Source organism: Pogoniulus pusillus, chromosome 4 (assembly GCF_015220805.1).
Source record: "Pogoniulus pusillus isolate bPogPus1 chromosome 4, bPogPus1.pri, whole genome shotgun sequence".
Taxonomy (NCBI): Eukaryota; Metazoa; Chordata; class Aves; order Piciformes; family Lybiidae; genus Pogoniulus; species Pogoniulus pusillus.
The window spans coordinates 17,438,343-17,458,857 of NC_087267.1; the positions used below are offsets into that span (position 1 = coordinate 17,438,343).

At 47.0% G+C, this 20,515-nt stretch overlaps 1 long non-coding RNA gene across 2 annotated transcripts in view; it reads right to left on the reverse strand.

The window, feature by feature from the left end:
* Positions 1-19,766, reverse strand: part of LOC135175106 (uncharacterized) — a 39,402-nt gene extending 19,636 nt beyond the window's left edge. For both annotated transcript variants that reach the window (XR_010302243.1, XR_010302244.1), the window contains exons 1-2: positions 19,719-19,766; positions 10,939-11,025 (exon numbers count right to left, since the gene is read on the reverse strand). This is a non-coding gene — a long non-coding RNA (uncharacterized LOC135175106). The remainder of the gene's footprint in view (positions 1-10,938; positions 11,026-19,718) is intronic.
* Positions 19,767-20,515: the final 749 nt, after the last annotated feature.

Below are 20,515 nucleotides of genomic sequence, written 5' to 3' on the forward strand. Positions count from 1 at the left end.
CAGAGAAGGCAGAGTTGCTGAATGCCTTCTTTGCTTCAGTCTTTGCACCTAAGGCTGAACTCCCCTACGTGCTCCAGACTCTGGATGAAGGAGAGGAAGCCTGGAGGAGGGAATGCTCCCCACTGGTCAGTGCAGACTGGGTTAGGGATCAGTTACACAAATAAAACATTTGCAAGTCCCTGGGCCCTGATGAGATGCACCCAAGCCCAGCAGCTCTCTGTGAACGTACTCAAGGCGTTTTAACAACTTTCCCTACATACCACCTGCAACTTCAGGGATTCACAGGTTTATCTCAGCAGTTGCTAAATTACTTAACAACTTGCAGTAATTCCACAAATCAGTGAAAATTCAGCCTGTCAGTGCCTGAAGAAGGCTGCAAGAAGGCTGCAGAGGGACATTTGCAAAGGCCTGCAGCAACAGGGTGAGGGCACTAGTTTGAAATGAGAGAAGAGCAGATTGAGATTGGATATGGGGAATAAGTTCTGCACCATGAAGGTGGTGGAACATTGCAACAGGTTGCCCAGGGAGGGAGTTGAGGCTCCATCCTTGGGGATTCTCAAGGTCAGACTGGACAAGGCTCTGAGCAACCTGATCTAGTGGGGGATGTCTCTGCTGACTGCAGGGGAGTTGGACTGGACAAGCTTTGGAGGTCCCTTCCGACCCATACCACTCTATAGTTCCTTGTAGTCTGATGAAACCACCAGCAGGAAAAGGTCCCATACTCCATGTATGTAACTAATGCATGTAACTAGAAGTTTACACAGAGGAGACTAACGGCTTGAAAAGCAGAAGGGATGAATTTGCTCCTATGCAAATATTGTGCTGTGCTTCATACAGATGCAGTCTTGCTCTTACTTCATACTGCAGGTCACCACCCCCAAGGCAGGCGTCAGGAACTCTCTTTGTTTACACGGCCATTGTAGGTTCTAACTAAAGAGCTCGGGAATGACCACTGGGAAGACCTGCTTCATTTACCTAAGAGACACTGCGTGCTTGTAGCTGAAGTGCACAGTCTGTCACCTTTTGCTCTTCTGTTGCTTTGAAAATGGTGTGCTGAAAGCGGCTCCGTTAAAACGCCTTTTGCTAGCGCACAACCCAATCGACGGTCAGTGTGTGTGTACATTGGTTTGTATTGCATAGCTATGCTCTGTTTTATCCACTGATGTTGCACAATAAAGCACTGTTAGGTCTAAGAGACTGTAACAGCTGTGGGACAGATCCTTGTTGCAACCCCCTTTCTGGATGACAATATAAACATTTCCAAAGAAAAACACATTTTGCAAGAGTCAACACTATTGAGCTGCCATTAAGCAACACAATAATTACCATAATAAAGAGTGTCTTACACCAAGTTATCTTGTGGTTCTAATGTCTCAATCTTGCTTTAGTAGTTAAAGCCAAATCCTGCTTCCACTAAAATCAGTAGGGTATTGTGCAGACTTCAAAGCTTCTTCATCAGCTGCAGAAGCTACTCTTTTGAGTAGCCAGTCGCATACTAGGCTGCCCAGTAGATCAATAGAGGTGATACTGCTCCTAGGCTCTGCTCTGGTAAGGCCTCACCTGGAGCATTCTGTCCTGCTCTGGAGCCCTCAACACAGGAAGGACATGGACTTAATGGATTTGGCCTAGAGGAAGCTCATGAAAATGACCAGGAGGCTGATTCAAGTCTCCTATGAAGACAGGCTGAGGAAACTGGGGTTGTTCAGCCTAGAGAAGAGAAAACTCTTGAGAGACGTAACAGCAGCCTTCCAGTACCTGAAGGGGCTACAAGAAGGATGGAGAGGGACCTGTAGTGATAGGACAAAGGGTGATGGTTTTAAATGAGAGCAGAGCAGATTTAGATTGGAGGTGAGAAACAAGTTCAGCACCATGAAGGTGGTGGAACAGGTTGCTCAGGGAGGGAGTTCGAGGATGTGACAAGGCGCTGAGCCATTTGACCAACTGGAGGATCTCCCTGCTGACTGCAATGGGGGTTGGACTAGATGAGCTTTGGAGATCCCTTCTAACCCAAACCATACTATGATTTGTCTACAGTAACTCCTCAAGTATCAGCCTTTTCAATTACACACATATGCAAAGGTGTAGCTTTCCTAACCTTAGCCAAGCAGGAAACGCTACCTCAGCAGACTTAAAGATGTCCAGTAACTGTCTTCACTATATTTTCCCTCCTAAAGTCAATCTGAACCCCACCCACAGCTTCATCCTCTGGTCTCTAGGCCTTGCATTGTACAATTGGGTTTTGGTTCCCAGGTGCTGTGCTTTGCTGGCTGCATTGCCAACACTCAGTTATTCTCTGAAAGAGTTAAACTTTTATGGTCTACCTGATGTCACACAGGAGACTTTATGTCTGAAGAGATGGCCCAAATTCAACTATCTCAACAGCGGCTTCTGCTCATCGGTGCTGAGTTACACAAGAGCGAGGAGCCCGATAAAGCTTTCTGCATGCATTAATGAGAGGGTGATGATAAGATCCTGTTACAACATGCGTGCAAGGCTGGGCACCGTTTGGAACGACAGCACCGACTACATTCATTAGACACAATCTACCCTCTGCTTACCAGAAGAGCAAGCACTTAATTAGCACCATGTGCCCCACTATCAGTCACCACCTTGTAGGTTTAATTACTGCCCTACCTGCACAAGCATCAGGCTGTGTAAAGAGCCAGGCTTGCAAGCTGGCTAAGGCAGCACAGCCATACCACCTGCGTGCTGGCTGAGAAAAGCAATGGGGAGTATAAAGCAATCAGAATTATTTAGAGGTCCACCTCTGTCTTTCTTTCTTTTTTAATCATCTGGAAACAGAGTTTGTCTGTCCATATGCTTGCCTTTGAATTCAACAACAAAATATAACTGGGATGTATTTCAGCTGCCTGCACTGGCAGGCTAGAGGACTTTATTACTGTTTACTCTTTGCAGGGTCCAACGGAAGGTTGGCAGCATTAGATCTCACTGCACTGCTGTCCTTGGAGCTGGCTTTCCAGAAACCAGTGTTTACCAATAGAGACCTCCAACCATCTGGAGGTATGCCAGGCCTGTGATGATAAAATTAGTTCTGTTCTCTCGCTGTGATTAGCTTTGGCTTTAATGAGTCAGAGGTTTGGCAATCAGAATATCTGCACCATTTTCAGAGGGCTCATTAACAGTTTTATGGACACACAATTTGGCATCAGATAGGCTAAGCAAAGCATCAGTAGCCAGCACACAGTAACCTCACAAGGTGTCCTAAAGGCACTTCTTTGATAGAGGTATCACCATAGGGCCACAAGGTCTCAGAGAAATTCACATCTGCTCCTTCCACAGGTGCACCGGTGGTGTTCATTGTGTATGAACAAAAAGAAATGAAAGCTCTCTTGAGAATAAAAAATATCTTGTAAGGATGAAGCACCAGGCTGACTGCTGAGCCAAGAAGCTTGTGTGGAAGAGGAAGCAGGGAGCAATGAAAGGGAGGGGCACCAAACCCAGACATTACCTCAGGCATTAATGCCTAAGGTCTAGCTGGAGATAGGTTAGTGTGTTTGTAGAGACAGATTAACATCGGATTTCACACCTAGATATCTAGCACACCAAGGGTTATGAAAATCATCCCTGACTGGTGAAAGCACAATAGCAGAGTCATTGGTTGCCCAGCAAACCTGAGGAAGCTTGGCTCTGATTCGTGCCAACAGACAATAAAGAAACCACACAATGAACAATTGCTTTTGTACCAAACTGAGGTACCTTCCCCTCTGAGGAAATCTTCAAGTGAAGGAGGACAAGATCTAAAAGGCAGGCTGGTAATGACACAAATCTACTCAGTCTTTTAATTATACCTCAGTAACCTACTGCTCAGCCTGTGGAACCATGTGTTCACCTTCTGTGCCTCTCCACAGCAAGGATTAGAGAGTCAACCACTTCTTTAAGCCTCCAAGCAAGCTTTTCTTTATGCCCTTGCCTAACCTGGTGGGAACACCAACATGACATTGGAGGTGCAGACCAGAGCCAGGACTGCACATGCTGTGAGCCACTGCCAGCCCAGCCCGCTTGTTCCCTCAGCTGCCCAGACCAGCAGCAGTCAGTGCCGAGCTGAAGCTAACACTGCTGCGCCAAAGCTAACAACGCTTCTCTCCCAGCTGAGCTTCAAGAAGCTCTGTGGTGCTCATGGAGCGACACAAGCAGCATCCCATCCACTTGGAAAACGCCATGTAGGCGACTACGGCGTAGCTTTCAAAGAAGGCGAGAGATGTGTGCCTGCAGGCAGGAGGACAAGGCTCTTACATGCTACCTGTGTCTCCAAAGAATTTGGCACACGTGATGCAAACCAAGCTGCTCAACTCTGTCTCCCTGCAGCAGTCATGCATTTCCTACTGCTGACTGCACAGTTCTAGGCACTTCCAGTGACCCAGTAACTTCTCTCTGCAGTCTGGATCTCAGTTATGCAGGCTCCTTACACTCAGCTTCTGATCTGAAAAGCATGTGGGACCCTATTGGGACATGATACTGGAAGGACATTCTTTCTTTGCTCCCACAGTACAAGCAGTAGTCACACACACACTTTTTCAAGCCTATAATGTATCAGCAGAAATAAGGCACTTGAATGTTGCCTCCCAAAGGAGCACTCCTGGATGTTTTCCATGAAACAAAACGCAAAAGGTACTATTTCTCCATTAGGTTTCTATGTCATTCCAGCTCAAGGAAACTCATAATCCAGAGTCTCGTTGGGGCCACAAAGCAGGAATGACACTGTCTCAAACTGCAGGGATGCTCCTCATGCCCCATAGACACGGTGCCATCAGATTCCTGAGTGTTAACAAAGCCATGTGTGCACGGAGATGCATTTACAGAGAGTCACAGCACAGAGCTTAATGCAGCTGAAGCTTACTGGGAGTACCAGCGAAGCACTCACATATGGCTGGACAGTCAGAACACTGTATTACAGCTATAAACTCTGGCTAGGCTTTAGCCAAAGCATTATTAATAAAACAGCATCTTAGCTGACTTCCCCTCCTGGTATGCACATTTTTTAAACTCCTTCTTTACTGTCTTCAAGCAGACTGAACTTTCTGCAAAGCAAATACAAGGGCACTGTGCCTGGGAATTGGTGTGGCTCTGGCACCTTTCACTACCTGGGACCAACTCATTATAAAGCAATTTATAGGAAAATGGCCAGAGGATTACACTTCAAAACACTGGTAAAATCATACAAACAGAACCCTGGAAGATGTCCCAGGGCATTAGAGAGTCCATCCTGGTGCCCTAAACAGGACCAGACAACTTGAACCTAAGCTTGAGGTGCCTCCAATCTCTTCTCACAGCGTGTAGCCACCACAAGCAACTCATCTCAATACTGGAAGCACCCTTCCTAGGGTCCAGATGAAAGACTCCTCCCTCCAGCTTGGCCTCTTTTAGTCCTATCTGTCAGACACAAGAACTAACTCTCTTTGCCTTGCAGCAGCCTTTTTAAATACCTAGCTGAGCCACTTGATTTCCTCCCACCCCCCCACCCCCCCCCACCATGGACTATTCATCCACAATTCATTTGCTTTCTCTTTACACGACCCTTTTGTCCAAATCATTTTTGCTGTAGTCCTGCTGGCTTCCTCTGCCCGTGCAAAGCCAAACCAGCAGTGTGCCCAGGTGGCCAAGAGAGCCAGTGGCATCCTGGCCTGCATCAGGAATGGTGTGGCCATCAGGGGCAGGGAGGTCATTCTGCCCCTGTACTCTGCACTGGTTAGACCACACCTTGAGTCCTGTGTTCAGTTCTGGGCCCCCCAGTTTAGGAGGGACATTGAGATGCTTGAGTGTGTCCAGAGAAGGGCGACGAGGCTGGTGAGAGGCCTTGAGCACAGCCCTACGAGGAGAGGCTGAGGGAGCTGGGATTGGTTAGCCTGCAGAAAAGGAGGCTCAGGGGTGACCTTATTGCTGTCTACAACTACCTGAGGGGTGGTTGTGGCCAGGAGGAGGTTGCTCTCTTCTCTCAGGTGGCCAGCACCAGAACAAGAGGACACAGCCTCAGGCTGCACCAGGGGAAATTTAGGCTGGAGGTGAGGAGAAAGTTCTTCCCTGAGAGAGTCATTGGACACTGGAATGGGCTGCCCGGGGAGGTGGTGGAGTCGCCGTCCCTGGAGCTGTTCAAGGCAGGATTGGACGTGGCACTTGGTGCCATGGTCTAGCCTTGAGCTCTGTGGTAAAGGGTTGGACTTGATGATCTGTGAGGTCTCTTCCAACCCTGATGATACTGTGATACTGTGTGATAAGCAGGAGATGCACACTATGGTTCACACAGCCTAGTGGGACCTTTGCCTTTTTTTCCCCTCTGCTATTAGATTCACTTATTTTCAACCAGTAATCTATTCTCCATAGGGCTTCTGTGATCCTTTCAAATGCCACCTTTATTTCATTCCTCAGTACACACTGAGGTATCTTATCCTGGATCTGAAAAGGTGCTGCAACAGACAAATTTGAGCCTCATAATTGACTCCCAACCCACCAATCCATCTTCCTTACTGTGGGAGATGGAAACCACAAAATTCTGATATTCTTACAGGAGGCTCAACTCAGGCAAGGTTCTGAGGCAGGCCACAGCTTCTGTGCCTACATGTATATTCCATACACACAGAGAAACATTTAATTATCTTCAAGTTTGATAAATTAAAGCCCTTTAGGGTGAGATAAGGAAACTTTATCTTTTGGAAGAGGGAATTTCCCAGCATCCCCACAAAACACCCAATTGTTGCTTCTAGCTATGTAAAGGCCCAAAATAAAGCTAATTAAAGGCTAAGACCAAAATGCAAGTAAAATTCCTCTAAAAATAGACCCCTCAAAAAGCTCAGCCTAAAATATGTGAGTTATTTCCTTGTGCTCTTGTCTTTCACTTGTCTTCACAGAAGCTATGGGACTCCATGCTCGAAAGAAATAAGACAAAGCTTTTTAACATGTCTCTTTTGTCATCAGTGCACATATTTACAGTTTGCTTTTTTTGTTACTCAGCTAAGGTTCTCTGCACACTTGAATCATAGAATCAACCTGGTTGGAAGAGACCTCCAAGATCATCCAGTCCAACCTATCACCCAGCCCTATCCAGTCAACCAGACCATGGCATTAAGTGCCTCATCCAGTCTTTTCTTGAAGACCCCTAGGGACGGTGCCTCCACCACCTCCCTGGGCAGCCCATTCCAATGGGAAATCACTCTCTCTGTGAAGAACTTCTTCCTAATATCCAGCCTATACCTACCGTGGCACAACTTGAGACTGTGTCCCCTTGTTCTATTGCTGGTTGCCTGGGAGAAGAGGCCACCCCCCACCTGGCTACAATGCCCCTTCAGGTAGTTGTAGACAGTAATAAGATCACCCCTGAGCCTCCTCTTCTCCAGGCTAAACATGATGTTGCTTGCTCCCCCTGATCCAGCCTTGGATGCTCCCATGTACTTGCCCATAGCGTGCACACAACTGCCTTACCCAGGCACTCGCACGTACAGCTGATTGTGCAGGGATGGATGTCCTAGGGGTGACCATTTCTGTGCTGAAACTTGAAACTGACTATTTGGAAAACGACACCCAAATAAAGTTTCAACATGTGCAAACCCCAGTGGCACTTCTCTGGGGGCTGAGTCATCTGCAAGCACTACAACTAAATGCAGATCATATCCTGGGCTGCACCCAGCGGACCTTAGCAAGGCCTTTGGCACTGTCTCCCATGTCACCCTAGTGAGCAAGCTCAGGAAGTGTGGGATGGAAGAGCAGACAGTGAGGTGGGTTAGGAACTGGTTGCAAGATAGAGTTCAAAGAGTGGTGATCAATGGTGCCAGGTCCAGCTGGAGAGCTGTAACCAGTGGAGTCCCCCAGGGATCAGTGCTGGATCCAGTCCTGTTTAACAGAGTCTGCTCAGCAAGTTTGCTGATGACACCAAACTGGGAGGCTTGGCTGATACAGCTGAAGGCTGTGTGGCCATCCAGAGAGACCTGGACAGACTGAAAGCTGGGCACAGAGGAACCAAATGAGGTTCAGCAAGGACAAGTGCAGAGTCCTGCACCTGAGGAGGAATAATAAACTGCACCAGCACAGGCTGGGAGGTGATCTGCTGGAGAGCAGCCCTGTGGAGAGGCACCTGGGAGTGCAGGTGGATAACAAGTTATCCATGGCACAGCAACGTGAGGTCCTGGGATGTATTAAGAAGAGTGTGTCCAGCAGATCAAGGGAGGTTCTCCTCCCTCTCTACTCTGCCCTGGTGAGACCTCATCCTGAATATTGCATTCAGTTTTGAGCTCCCCAGTTTAAGAGGGACAGAGATCTGCTGGAGAGGGTCCAGTGGAGGGCTACAAGGATGATTAGGGGACTGGAGGGCACTGCCATATGAGGAGAGGGTGAGGGACCTGAGGCTTTTTAGTCTGGAGAAGAGAAGACTGAGAGGGGATTTAATACATGTTTATACACATCTGAGGGCTGGTCAGGAGTGGGGAACAGGCTCTGCTCACTTGCTCCTTCTGACAGCATAAGGAGCAATGGATGGAAGCTGCAGCACGGGAGGTTCACCTCACCACAAGGAACTTCTTTAGTGTAAGAGTCACAGAGCACTGGAACAGGCTCCCCAAAGAGGTTGTGGAGTCTCCTTCTCTGGAGACTTTCAAGGCCTGTCTGGATGTGTTTCTCTGTGACCTGTGCAAGACTTTATGATCCTGCTCTGGCAGGGGGGTTAGACTCAATGATCCCTTTGGGTTACTTCCAACCCCTGACATTCTGTGAGTGTGGGCAGCAGGGCAAGAGAGAGCATTCTGCCCCTTGACTCTGCTCTGATGAGACACCCCCCCCCCTCCAATACTGCCTTCCAGTTTTGGTATCCCCATCATAAGAATTGCTGGTGAATAGAGCCCAGAGGAGGCCACAAAGATGATCTAAGGGATGGAGCAGTTCTGCTATGAAGACAGACTGAGGGAGCTGAAGTTGTTCAGCCTGGAGAAGAGAATGCTCTGTGGAAACCTTTGAGCTGCCTTCCAATAGCTGAAGGGATCCTCCAGGAAGGCTGCAGAGGGACTTCTCAGGAGGGCATCTAGAGACAGGACAAGGGGAAATGGTTTGAAGCTGAGGGTGAGCAGGGTTAGACTGGAGCTAAGGAAGTTCTCCAGTGTGAGGGTGCTGAGACTCTGGAATAGGCTGCCCAGGGAGGGCAGCAATGATAAATGGAAAAAATCCTTGACAGATACCAGTGATGAAAATCAGTTGTTCTGTCTTCAAAAGTGTTTCAGCATGGGGCCACTGAATGAGTTCCATCAGAGCTTGCTCTTTTCACTACAAATACATCATGAGTCAACAAGAGAAAAAGTTAGTTCTGGTACACCAAGCTTAGCCAACAGTTTCTCAAAGGCAGCTCCAGAAAGCTTTTGGATGGAAAGGGAGTGCACCATAGAAATGTACTGCCTTACTTTTACATATTGTGTTTGAAGTGGAGATGCATTCACTCCTAGATGAGTGATCTGACCTCAGAAGATGATTCAGAAGGTGATAGCAGTGGGACTGAAGGAAATTTACACGGACAGAGCTGTCTCATATTAAGTCTCCAAGCTAAAACCCTGGAGATACTTGCACAGAAAGCAAGCCAGGTACAAAGCCACAAATCTGTGCTGCACATCAATCTTCCCTCTTCCTCCTCTCCCTCCCTCTCTCTCCTTTGCTTCCTTTCTTGTTCCAACTTCTGCAGTGTGTTTGGAAAACAGTCTCTTCTGCTCAGTGACCATGAATTTTACACAGACTGCAGGGTTTATGAGCACATCCCTGCTTTGCCTACTTGAGACTGAGCTCTTGAGCCTCAGTCCCCTGCATCTGGTAGGAGCCATGTGGTCCAAGGAGCCTCATCTTTCCAATTCCTTTTTCTATCCCTCTTCCAATTTCTGTGATTTTTTTTCCCCCTTGACTCAGAACTGATGTAATTTTATAGGAAGATTAACCTTAGCAGAACAGCATTTTCCGTACACAAAACCAGTAGTCTCAGATTCTCTGCTGGCTCTGTGTGTGTGTCTCCTGAAATCACCTCTTGGATAAAAGAGATTCTCCCTGTGACTCCTTGGAGGGAAGCTTTGTGTTTAGTTCATATGGTTGGAGTATGGAAGCAGAACTTGTCCCTTGCCATTGAGGAAAGTTAGTGAATCACAGAATTGTTAAGGCTAGAAGGGACCTCAGAGATCATCCAGTTCCAACCCCCATGCCACAGCCAGGGACACCTCACACTTGATCAGGTTGCCCATAGCCCCATCCTGCCTGGCCTTAAAGATCTCCAGAGACAAGGCTTCCACAACCTCTCTGGGCAACCTGTCCCAGTGTCTCATCACCCTCGTGGTCAAGAACTTTTTGCTAACATCCAATCTGAATATATTCACTTCTAGTTTTGCTCCATGACAATTAGCTGAGCTACAAAACATGTTTGCCCCTCAAGCTTAAACTATGGCAGAAGGAAACCTCCCTTCTTTTGTTCTGCATGCAAATTCCATGGGAAAGATGAGGCAGGAACGAGTGGTGAACACACACGTGAATGGGATGGGGTTTGGATAGAGAGGCTAACAAGAGGCAGTGGTAGTGTTGAAGGAGGAAGGAGGGCAGGAAATCTGGGATGGATACCAAACCCTTGGGATTATATCCATCCAATTCCAAGCAGGATTTACTCAATAGTACAGGAAGTATATCATCTACAAATCCCATTTATTGCACATACCAAAGTGAAGTTGCTTTAGTTATGAAATTCCCCACACCACCATCCCGTGCTCATTCAGAAGAGCAATGACCTCACTCACGTCTGAAAGAGTCACTGTGAGGTACAAAAACCGGAAAGTGAGTTTTGAAGCCTGCTTCCACAGCAGCAGATCTGAAAGGGAACTGGAATGCTTCAAGACATGCTAACCTTTCAATCTGGATTACAGCCCCTTGAGCTGAGCAAGCTGGAGAATAAAAAAGCATTTGCAAGCCTTTACTTACAGAGTGTTCCAATGCCTGGCCACAGGGTTAAACAGGTGCTCTAAATTTCACTGCCTAGTTGGTTTCTTCCTTGCTTGATGAAGCTGCCTGCAAAGCATAGATCAGCACTAGGTTATCCCTGTAAGGAAATGGGCAGCTCCATCTGCTCTGAGAGACTGAGTGTAACAGCTTCAGCCAACCCAAATTGCTCTACCAACTTTTTAAATGGTGGGAAAATGGGGGTGGGGAAAATTACAAAAGGGATAACAAATCTGCAACTAATTGGGATAGTTCTGAACTCTGCCTAATAAAAGTTATCTATTAAGTTGGGGGGATTTTCCCCCAGTCAATTCAGTTGGAAAAGATCTCTGAGTCCAACTAGCAACCCAGCATCTGCATGGCCATTACACCATGTCACAGAGTGCCATGTCCACATATTTACTGAACACCTTCAGGGATGGTGACTCATTTCATAGAATCAACCAGGTTGGAAGAGACCTCCAAGATCATCCAGTCCAACCTAGCACCCAGCCCTATCCAGTCAACTAGACCATGGCACTAAGTGCCTCAGCCAGGCTTTTCTTGAACACCTCCAGGGACAGTGGTTCCACCACATCCCTGGGCAGCCCGTTCCAGTGCCAATCACTCTCTCTGCCAACAACTTCCTCCTAACATCCAGCCTAGACCTCCCCCAGCACAACTTGAGACTGTGTCCCCTTGTTCTGTTGTTAGCTGCCTGGGAGAAGAGACCAACCCCCACCTGACTACAGCCTCCCTTCAGGTAGTTGTAGGCAGCAATGTGGTCACCCCTGAGCCTCCTCTTCTTCAGGCTAAACAACCCCACCTCCCTCAGCCTCTCCTCACAGGTCTGTGCTCCAGGCCCCTCACCAGCTTCATTGCCCTTCTCTGGACACATTCCAGTACCTGAACATCTCTCTTGAATTGAAGGGCCCAGAACTGGACACAGTACTCAAGGTGTGGCCTGACCAGTGCTGAGTACTCCACCAGACTTCCAGTCTGAGCTCATTGTGTACTGTATTGATGGAGCCTAAGCACTCACTTTTACTTTATCAACATATTCTCATCAGGGAACAATAAAAAGATAAGGGGTATAAAACAAAGATAAGTTTTCTATCTGGTTTATTTATACCACACTGCACAGTTAGGGAACCTCTTTTGTTTTAAGCAATTAAAAGGTTAAGCAAGATACTTAATGTGTAAGGAAATAACTTATTAGACCCAGCTCTCTTGAAATCTGAGAGGCTGCAATTAGATGCATTCTAGCCTACAGGATGATTTGTTTGATTCCTTCTCTACCAAACAAACTGCAGAGCACAAAAGATCTGAAAGCAGACATTTCGCAGACCTAGCACAATCCTACTGGAGCTAATCTTTCCTAACAACCTACCCATGCTATCCAAATGGCCCGAGGTGAAGAATGGCTATGAAGGGAGAGTGCACCTCATGTTTCAGGGAGGAAAATGTGTGCTAATTTAATTAAAGAAAGAGCCTCCACGGTGCTTTCAAAGGAACCACAAAGGTAAACACTTTTAATGCCTGGGAAAGTGTCTGTTAGAGGAGATGTCCCACTTAGCTGCAACAGAGGCATGGCTGGAGCCTTCATATGAAGTCACACTGACCCCAGCGCCTCTTTGTGAAGTAAGGCTTGCTCAGACCAGAGCTTCTGGAGTTTGAAATGCCCACGCTCATGTCTCTGATGGTCACCTCACTCTCCTGCACATACTGCATGATGGCACTCAAGCTGATCTGCTCCACGGTGACTCTCTCATTGTCACTTCAGCACATTTGCTGCCAGAGAGATGAATGGCAGTGGAAGTCCTGGCTTACCAAAACTTTTCTGCTTTATGTTCTGGGCTCAGAGCACTTTTACACAGAAGATACCCCTTGGCAGTTCTGTTTCATGGCTCTCCATGCTCTCTTAAAAGGATACAGATGAGCAGTGGCAGACCTTGTCTAGAAACAGGGAAAACTGAGCAAGACACTTTTCCAGCATCCCAACTTTTGCATTTCATCATGCTCTGAACAAAGTGAAACAACTTCCCCACCCTTTCCTGGAGACATGGAGTGAAATGCTTCCTTTCACCAAGGTTACTAACACATCCGTGGGAACCACCTTAAGGGAAGGAATCACTATCCATTCCCTCTGAGTTCTGATAGGCAGTGCTCTACAGTACATGCATGAAGAATTACTAATGGAAGGGGGAGCTAGCTACAGTTTCCTGAGAGTCCTCAACTGGACTGAAGCCATGCTGGACTTCAAAGATGTGAAAACTAAAAGGAAAAGGGGATGAAAAAGGGGAATGAATAAATGGTGAAAAGGACAAAGTGAGGGAAAGTGAGAGGAAGGTGGGTAAAGGGATGAAGGATAAGGAAAAAGTGAGAAAAGGGGCAAAAGGAAAGGGAGGAAAGGAGAAGGGTGAAGCAAGAAAGAGGGGAAAGGAAGGTATTTTGAAGTGGAAAAGACAAGGAGAGGCAAGAAAAGTGAAAGAGAGAGAAAGACTGGGCAAGTAAATGTTCCAGTCAAGATGAGATGTCAATCCATACAGTTTGGTCTCATTTGTCTCTCTTAGTGGATCCTGCCTGCTCCTTTGTCTAGTGCAGCTATTCCTTATCTTAAGATCAGTGCACACACTAAGGCATTGCACACAGGCAGAGTGAAGCCCTTGTCAGTCACCACAGAAAGAGGATTCTCCTCGCTACAAAAACAAGATGTCATTTTGATAGCAGAGCTTCTGCTATCATGTAAGCATTTCCTCTCAGTCACTTATCACATACAGTTTGACCAATGAAGGCTAGTCACAGGGGCAAGCTCTCATGCAGAAGAAATCATTTCCTTCATCACATCCTCTGCTAAGCATTGCCTTAGAATGTATTACCTGACAGAAAACGTAACTTGCCAGCTCAGCACAGCTAGGTGCAAGCAAAGAAATACTTCTTCATTCTTATTATGTATTTATACTGTGAAATCTCACTTCAATTCTTATTCTACTTAAGGTAGAATACCTTGAGACTATTTTTTGAGACTCAGATGCTGCATGAGCCTCATTCTGACTTTCAGCGCAGATATTTGCCCCTTTCTTAGCACTAGCAGTCCCATGCACTGCATTTGAAATATACTGTTTATGCAATGGTTTCCTTCAGATGTTAATCTTCATACAGACATGGAAATGCACACAGATTAACAGGTTTAGCAAATGTCAGATGTCTCAGGAAACATTCATTGGTTAACTCTTAAACACGGCCACAGAAGCGGAGTTGCAAGAGCGATCAGTCATTGCAAAGTTTGGGACTCCAGAAGACAGAAGCAGAAGAGGTATGGCAAAAAGGCATAAATAAAACAATTGTCCCAGACTTTCATGTGGGTGGACCATAGCCAGAGGCACCCCATTTCCACCTCCTCAAAAAAACCAATAAAATCCCTACTGAAAGCCAATAAATGCCTTAACAGAAGTCAAGACTCGGCACATATCCACCGACCCGGCCATGAGAGCTTTAGCAATAGCAGGGTTTAATGAGAGTGAGCCAGGCTGAGTTCCTCCTCCTCCTAGTAAAGTTTGATGCACTTTATTTCAGTTGTGGAAAGGACAGCACTAGTTACAGTATCACAGTATCACCAAGGTTGGAAGAGACCTCATAGATCATCAAGTCCAACCCTTTACCACAGAGCTCAAGGCTAGACCATGGCACCAAGTGCCACGTCCAATCCTGCCTTGAACAGCCCCAGGGATGGCGACTCCACCACCTCCCCGGGTAGCCCATTCCAGTGCCCAATGACTCTCTCAGTGAAGAACTTTCTCCTCACCTCCAGCCTAAATTTCCCCTGGCGCAGCCTGAGGCTGTGTCCTCTTGTTCTGGTGCTGGCCACCTGAGAGAAGAGAGCAACCTCCTCCTGGCTACAACCTCCCCTCAGGTAGTTGTAGACAGCAATAAGGTCACCCCTGAGCCTCCTCTTCTCCAGGCTAACCAATCCCAGCTCCCTCAGCCTCTCCTCGTAGGGCTGTGCTCAAGGCCTCTCCCCAGCCTCATCGTCCTTCTCTGGACACGCTCAAGCATCTCAATGTCCCTCCTAAACTGGGGGGCCCAGAACTGAACACAGTACTCAAGGTGTGGTCTAACCAGTGCAGAGTACAGGGGCAGAATGACCTCCCTGCTCCTGCTGACCACACCATTCCTGATGCAGGCCAGGATGCCACTGGCTCTCTTGGCCACCTGGGCACACTGCTGGCTCATGTTCAGGCAGGTATCAATCAGCACCCCCAGATCCCTTTCTGTTTGGCTGCTATCCAGCATTTCATAAGGATTCTTCACAGACTAACCAGATGATGAGAGCTGTGCAGCTAGCACCTAGGGCTTGCTATATCCCACACATCCTAATTTTCTTTTGTCCCAAGTCTGCAAGACAGCCATCGCACCAGAACTGAATGGAGCTGGAAACTGCCAAGCGTTCCGTGCTGGGACAGCCACGACAGCACACACTGACTGCAATCCTGTCATTCTCCTTTGTAGTGAGAAGGTGTAAAATAACAGTGCAGCCCAGAGGTAATTATGGCAATTGTCTCCTCGCACAGGTATTGCTGCTCAGCCTTTTCAGAAGGCAGTGAGTAATGTCCCAGACCACGCAAACCCTCTGTCTCCATCACCTCTTCAGATCAAGATTTCTGTTAGGACGCTGTTTATATTTAGCAATAATGATGGATAGAGTCACAGGAATCCATGAATGAGCATGGGCAGACAAAGTTTTCCCCTACAATCATGCTTGCCTGGGCAAAGAACTTCAGTGTAATAGAGCTACATAAAATTCTTGTGCTATGTGTTGCTCGATAGTAAATTCTTTTCAGCATAGGGAAGATAGAATGTGTAGATAGCTATTCTCAAACATACCCTCATTAAGACTCCAGGAGTTGGTTTGAATTGGTGTCCCTCCCCTTCCTCAGCATCTGTTATCATAGCATTCCCATAACCTAAAACCCAGAGTGAAGAGCACTGCTGGAAAATTCCCCTGGAAGGTGCAGATTTCGCTGGCTGCCAAATGAAACAAAACAAAGAAAGCAGCTTTGGACCTCACCCTGTACATGTGGATTGAGGATATTGGCAGATACTTCATAGAGATGCAGAGCACCAGCAGCCTGCTTTCACATTCCCAACAGCTGGAATTGTAGACCCTAATTTGGAGTAACAATGTAATACCATAAAAGCAAATTACTGTTTGGGTTTGGTTACAGCAGTTCAGCTTTCACAACAGCTGACCCCACCCACACAGACTGTTTCATCTTGCAAGAATGGGGATAAGCCCTGCTAGCTCTAATTGTGTCTGTAAGCATCTGCATGGTTACAGTCCTAGGGTATGTTCTGGTAATGCCCTTCTGCATAAAGGCCTGTCCTCTTCAAGGCTTGACTGTGACTTCACAGAATGCCAGGTTGGAAAGGACCCCAAGGATCATCTGCTCCAACCTTTCTAGATGATGGAGGAGTTGAAAGGAGCTGGCCCAGCACCCTGCCAAGCTGAGTCTTAAAACTGCCCAATGTAGGAAAATCCACTTCTTCCCTTGGGAGAGGATTCCAATGTCCAACTGTCCTGGGTTTGAGTGAGAATTCCCACAGCATGATGGCTGTCTAAGAAAAGAGCTGACAATCACCTCTGAAGACCAGCTCATTTCTTTGGGATCACTTCTTCACGCTGGCCCAAATCCCACTCTGAAATTTTCCTTAGCTACGCTCCCCAATGGTCTCCATCCTTCCAGTACTAACTCACTCCACTAACAGCACACAACACAGTCCTGCAGCACAGACCACGTTTAATATGGCAAAGTGAACCTTTCTGACCTCACCATCACTTTCTTAACAAGGACCCTTTTAGCACTTGAAAAACACCCTAATGAAAGCAAACAAACAAATATCTTCCTTGAAACCTGAATGGCTCACTTGGTGGTGGTGCCTGATGTCAGACTGACACTACTGGAGAAGAAAGCTTTCAGTGATGCATGCACAGTTTCTAGTTTGACACTGATAGTCTTTTTAGCCTCCTGTGCCACCCCTCAGACCTCCCCTGATGAACACAACATGGTGCTGAAGCCATCACTGGGAGAGACCACCTCAAAGAACAGTGTAATCCCCATGCCAAATAAACGCTTCGGTTCCCAGCTGACACTGCCAAGAGAGGTGGCAGTCCTGACGGTCTTTGCAATGTAGATACCTGCCACCCACCAAGACCCAGACTGAGAGACCATCAATTCATACATTTATTCTATTTATTTTATGACATCACATCAATTAAACTTCTCTTCCAAAACCTTGGGCTGTAGCTGGAAATATCTCCAGGCAATGCCTTCACATTTCAACTGAAAAAAAAAAATCTTTCACTTCATTTGACTTCTTCTCTTCCTCCTTCCCCTTCAATGTGCCTCAGAAATTACATACAACAGATGAAGGAGTATGGAAATAAACTTTAAAACAATCAAACAAACAAAATAAATCACTATTTCAGACATTATCCCAGCAGGTGTGCATGTTTTACTTGGGATTTATGAGAAGCAGTAAGTATTGCCACTTCGACGCTGCCCATCTTGCCACGGCATCTTTCTGCCCAGCATCCCTTTGCCATTGGTGGCAGTGGATGTAGCTATCAGAACCCACTGATGCAGGCTCTAAAGAGCTAAGGGTTTCTAGTATTGCTTCCCAGTCATGTTCCAACATTGCCATGAAAGATTTTATATTTAGTCTGCTAGAATGTGTCACAGCAATCAGCAGAATAAATCTCTTGGTAAAGTTATGGTTTGGGCCTATTTCTGTTCAGGTGCCAACCATCTGGCCTAAGTAAACAGCCTGTCAGTGCTGAATTTCATTACTCATTTCCTGTCATTAAGGCAGATTAATAAATAGAGCCTGATAGGAGGCCAGATTCAGCTCTCCAGTGAAACTCATCCCCAAACAAAGCTATGAAGAGAGTCTGGTCCCTGTGTGTTGTGAAGATGCTCAGATATAGTGAGATTGCTTATCCTAACCTGACTCTATTTGTCCTAAACAGACATCCCATTTGTACACCTGGTAAAAAGCACTCCTGGACCCCAGGCAGGTTTTGAAACAAATAAGACGAGAATCCAGGCACACAGCAAAAGTAAAGCAACTCAATGACATCCCAGAGAAACACCACAGCCACTCTTGTCCCAAGGAGGCCAGACAAGAGAAAGCATTCACGAAGACTGTGTAGCAGCAGCCTACACAGCCTTCAAAGTTGGATACCCTTGCAGAGAAAGCATGTCCACATACCCCACTGGAGTCCAGTTCTTCTGAGGTGCTGAAACTGCCTCCCACGTCCCTGTCTCCTCACTTTCCTCCCCAATATTAGATCACTTGGTTAAACAAAGCAAACCATGAGAAAAGCTGAAAGAGAAATAAAAAGCAGACTGCAGCTAAGTCCTACAAGCCCTACGAGGAGAGGCTGAGGGAGCTGGGGTTATTTAGCCTGGAGAAGAGGAGGCTCAGGGGAGACCTTATTGCTGTCTACAGCTACCTGAGGGGTGGTTGTGGCCAGGAGGAGGTTGCTCTCTTCTCTCAGGTGGCCAGTGCCAGAACAAGAGGACACAGCCTCAAGCTATGCCAGGGGAGATTTAGGCTGGAGGTGAGGAGAAAGTTCTTCACTGAGAGAGTCATTGGGCACTGGAATGGGCTGCCCGGGGAGGTGGTGGAGTCGCCGTCCCTGGAGCTGTTCAAGGCAGGATTGGACGTGGCACTTGGTGCCATGGTCTAGCCTTGAGCTCTGTGGTAAAGGGTTGGACTTGATGATCTGTGAGGTCTCTTCCAACCCTGATGATACTGTGATACTGTGAAGTCTTTGCCCTAAATCTGATCCTCTAGTGCCTGGGCACGGTGAGGCAGAGGAGACTGTTATTGTAGCAGGAGCTGGGAGCAGCCCCTGTGTGCGAGTTGCCTGGTGCTTTCCACTATAAGATTATTGCAATCAATTTCTGAGTGATGTTAACACCTCTTATTGTTTGCCTGTGAATCCTGGCAGCAGCAGGGATTGCCTTAGGGCCAATGTCATACCGTTTGCTGGTACTGGTAATAAATTCAGATTCGGACAAGTAACAGAGGTGTTGAAAATCACCACTTTTTTACTGCATTTTTCAGAACCCAGTGTTGTGTTGGCAAGCAGCTAAAACCCCCAGGAAGCTTTAGATATCTGCCTTCGTGCTGTGTCTACATCTCCATGAATAGCTCTCTTGGCCCAGTAGAGTCAGAAAAGCTCTACCAGTCCACCAAGGAGAGTCAGTGCAATAGACACAGCATGAACAGTGACCGGTACAAAGACAGGGTAGGGTAGCAACTACATCAGGAGACAAGGAAAAATGAGTCCCTGAGATGAGCTGTGGAGTTTGAGAGCAGCTGGTGAAGAAAAGATCCTGAAAGGAACAGAAGAGTAATGGGCAAAAATGTGATGAAGACTTCAAGACACAACTAACCCAAAGAAATACAGCTCAGCATACATCTCCCTCAAATGCCCAGTTCACACAGGGAATGAAGTTTACTTATTAAGCTGAGTAACCTGTTGGTCTGAGGCTGCTGTCACAGTTCAGGCCCAGCCAGCAGCCAAGCCCCACACACACAGCAGCTCACACAACGGCTCCACCACGGCACCTCAGTGAGATGGGAAGGAGAACTAGGAGAAAATGGCTGAGCTAAGGAGAGCTCAACAGAACAGCACAAGGGACAACATCAGCTAGGAGAACAGTAGCACTAATGAAGTGGTAAACACTGCAAGGGAAACAAAACACAGCACTGACCTCGAGGGCACATCCTAGCCCAGCAACGTGTCACAACCCAACATCCATCACAATCAGCAACACTTGCTCCTCTCGGCCCTTCCCTTATATAGCAGGCAGGGCATCAGTGTGGGATCACGTTTCCATTGGCTGGCCCAGCTGCCTGTCTTGGTTCTGGCTCTTCTCAGCAAAGAAATAAGAAAAGATCACACCAAAACCTTAACCCTATCCTAGCCAAACTCAGGAGAGTGGCTCAGTCAGAAATTTCTTATTTTGTCGCGACCAGAGGTCAGATTTTATCAATGCAGAGTTATGAGGATAGCTTTTTGTGTTCCATTTGTTAATTAGAAGCCCACAGTAAGTCAAACGACTTGCATAACAATAGAAGGGTGTCCTCTGTTCTCACAGGAATCCTGTGTCAGCCTGGGAAACAACTTAGCTCTTTATCACCCTGAAGATGTGGCAGCTGCAACCTAATGCACCAAATGAGTTTGGACCTAATACATCGAAAGCTGACAAAAAGTAGGGAAGAGAAGGGCTAAGGGAAGGGCTAAAGGGAAGAAGTAACTAAGGAAATACAACAAATCTCCTTTGGCCACGTATGTGGTCACCATTTGCTTCATATGTATACATTTTTGTGCTTAAAGGTAGACTCCAAAGCAACAACAGAGAGTGATCATAGAATCATAGAATCAACCAGGTTGGAAGAGACCTCCAAGATCATTCACTCCAACCTAGCACCCAGCCCTATCCAGTCAACTAGACCATGGCACTGAGTGCCTCATCCAGGCACTGATGGAGAGGAAGAGAGGAGAACC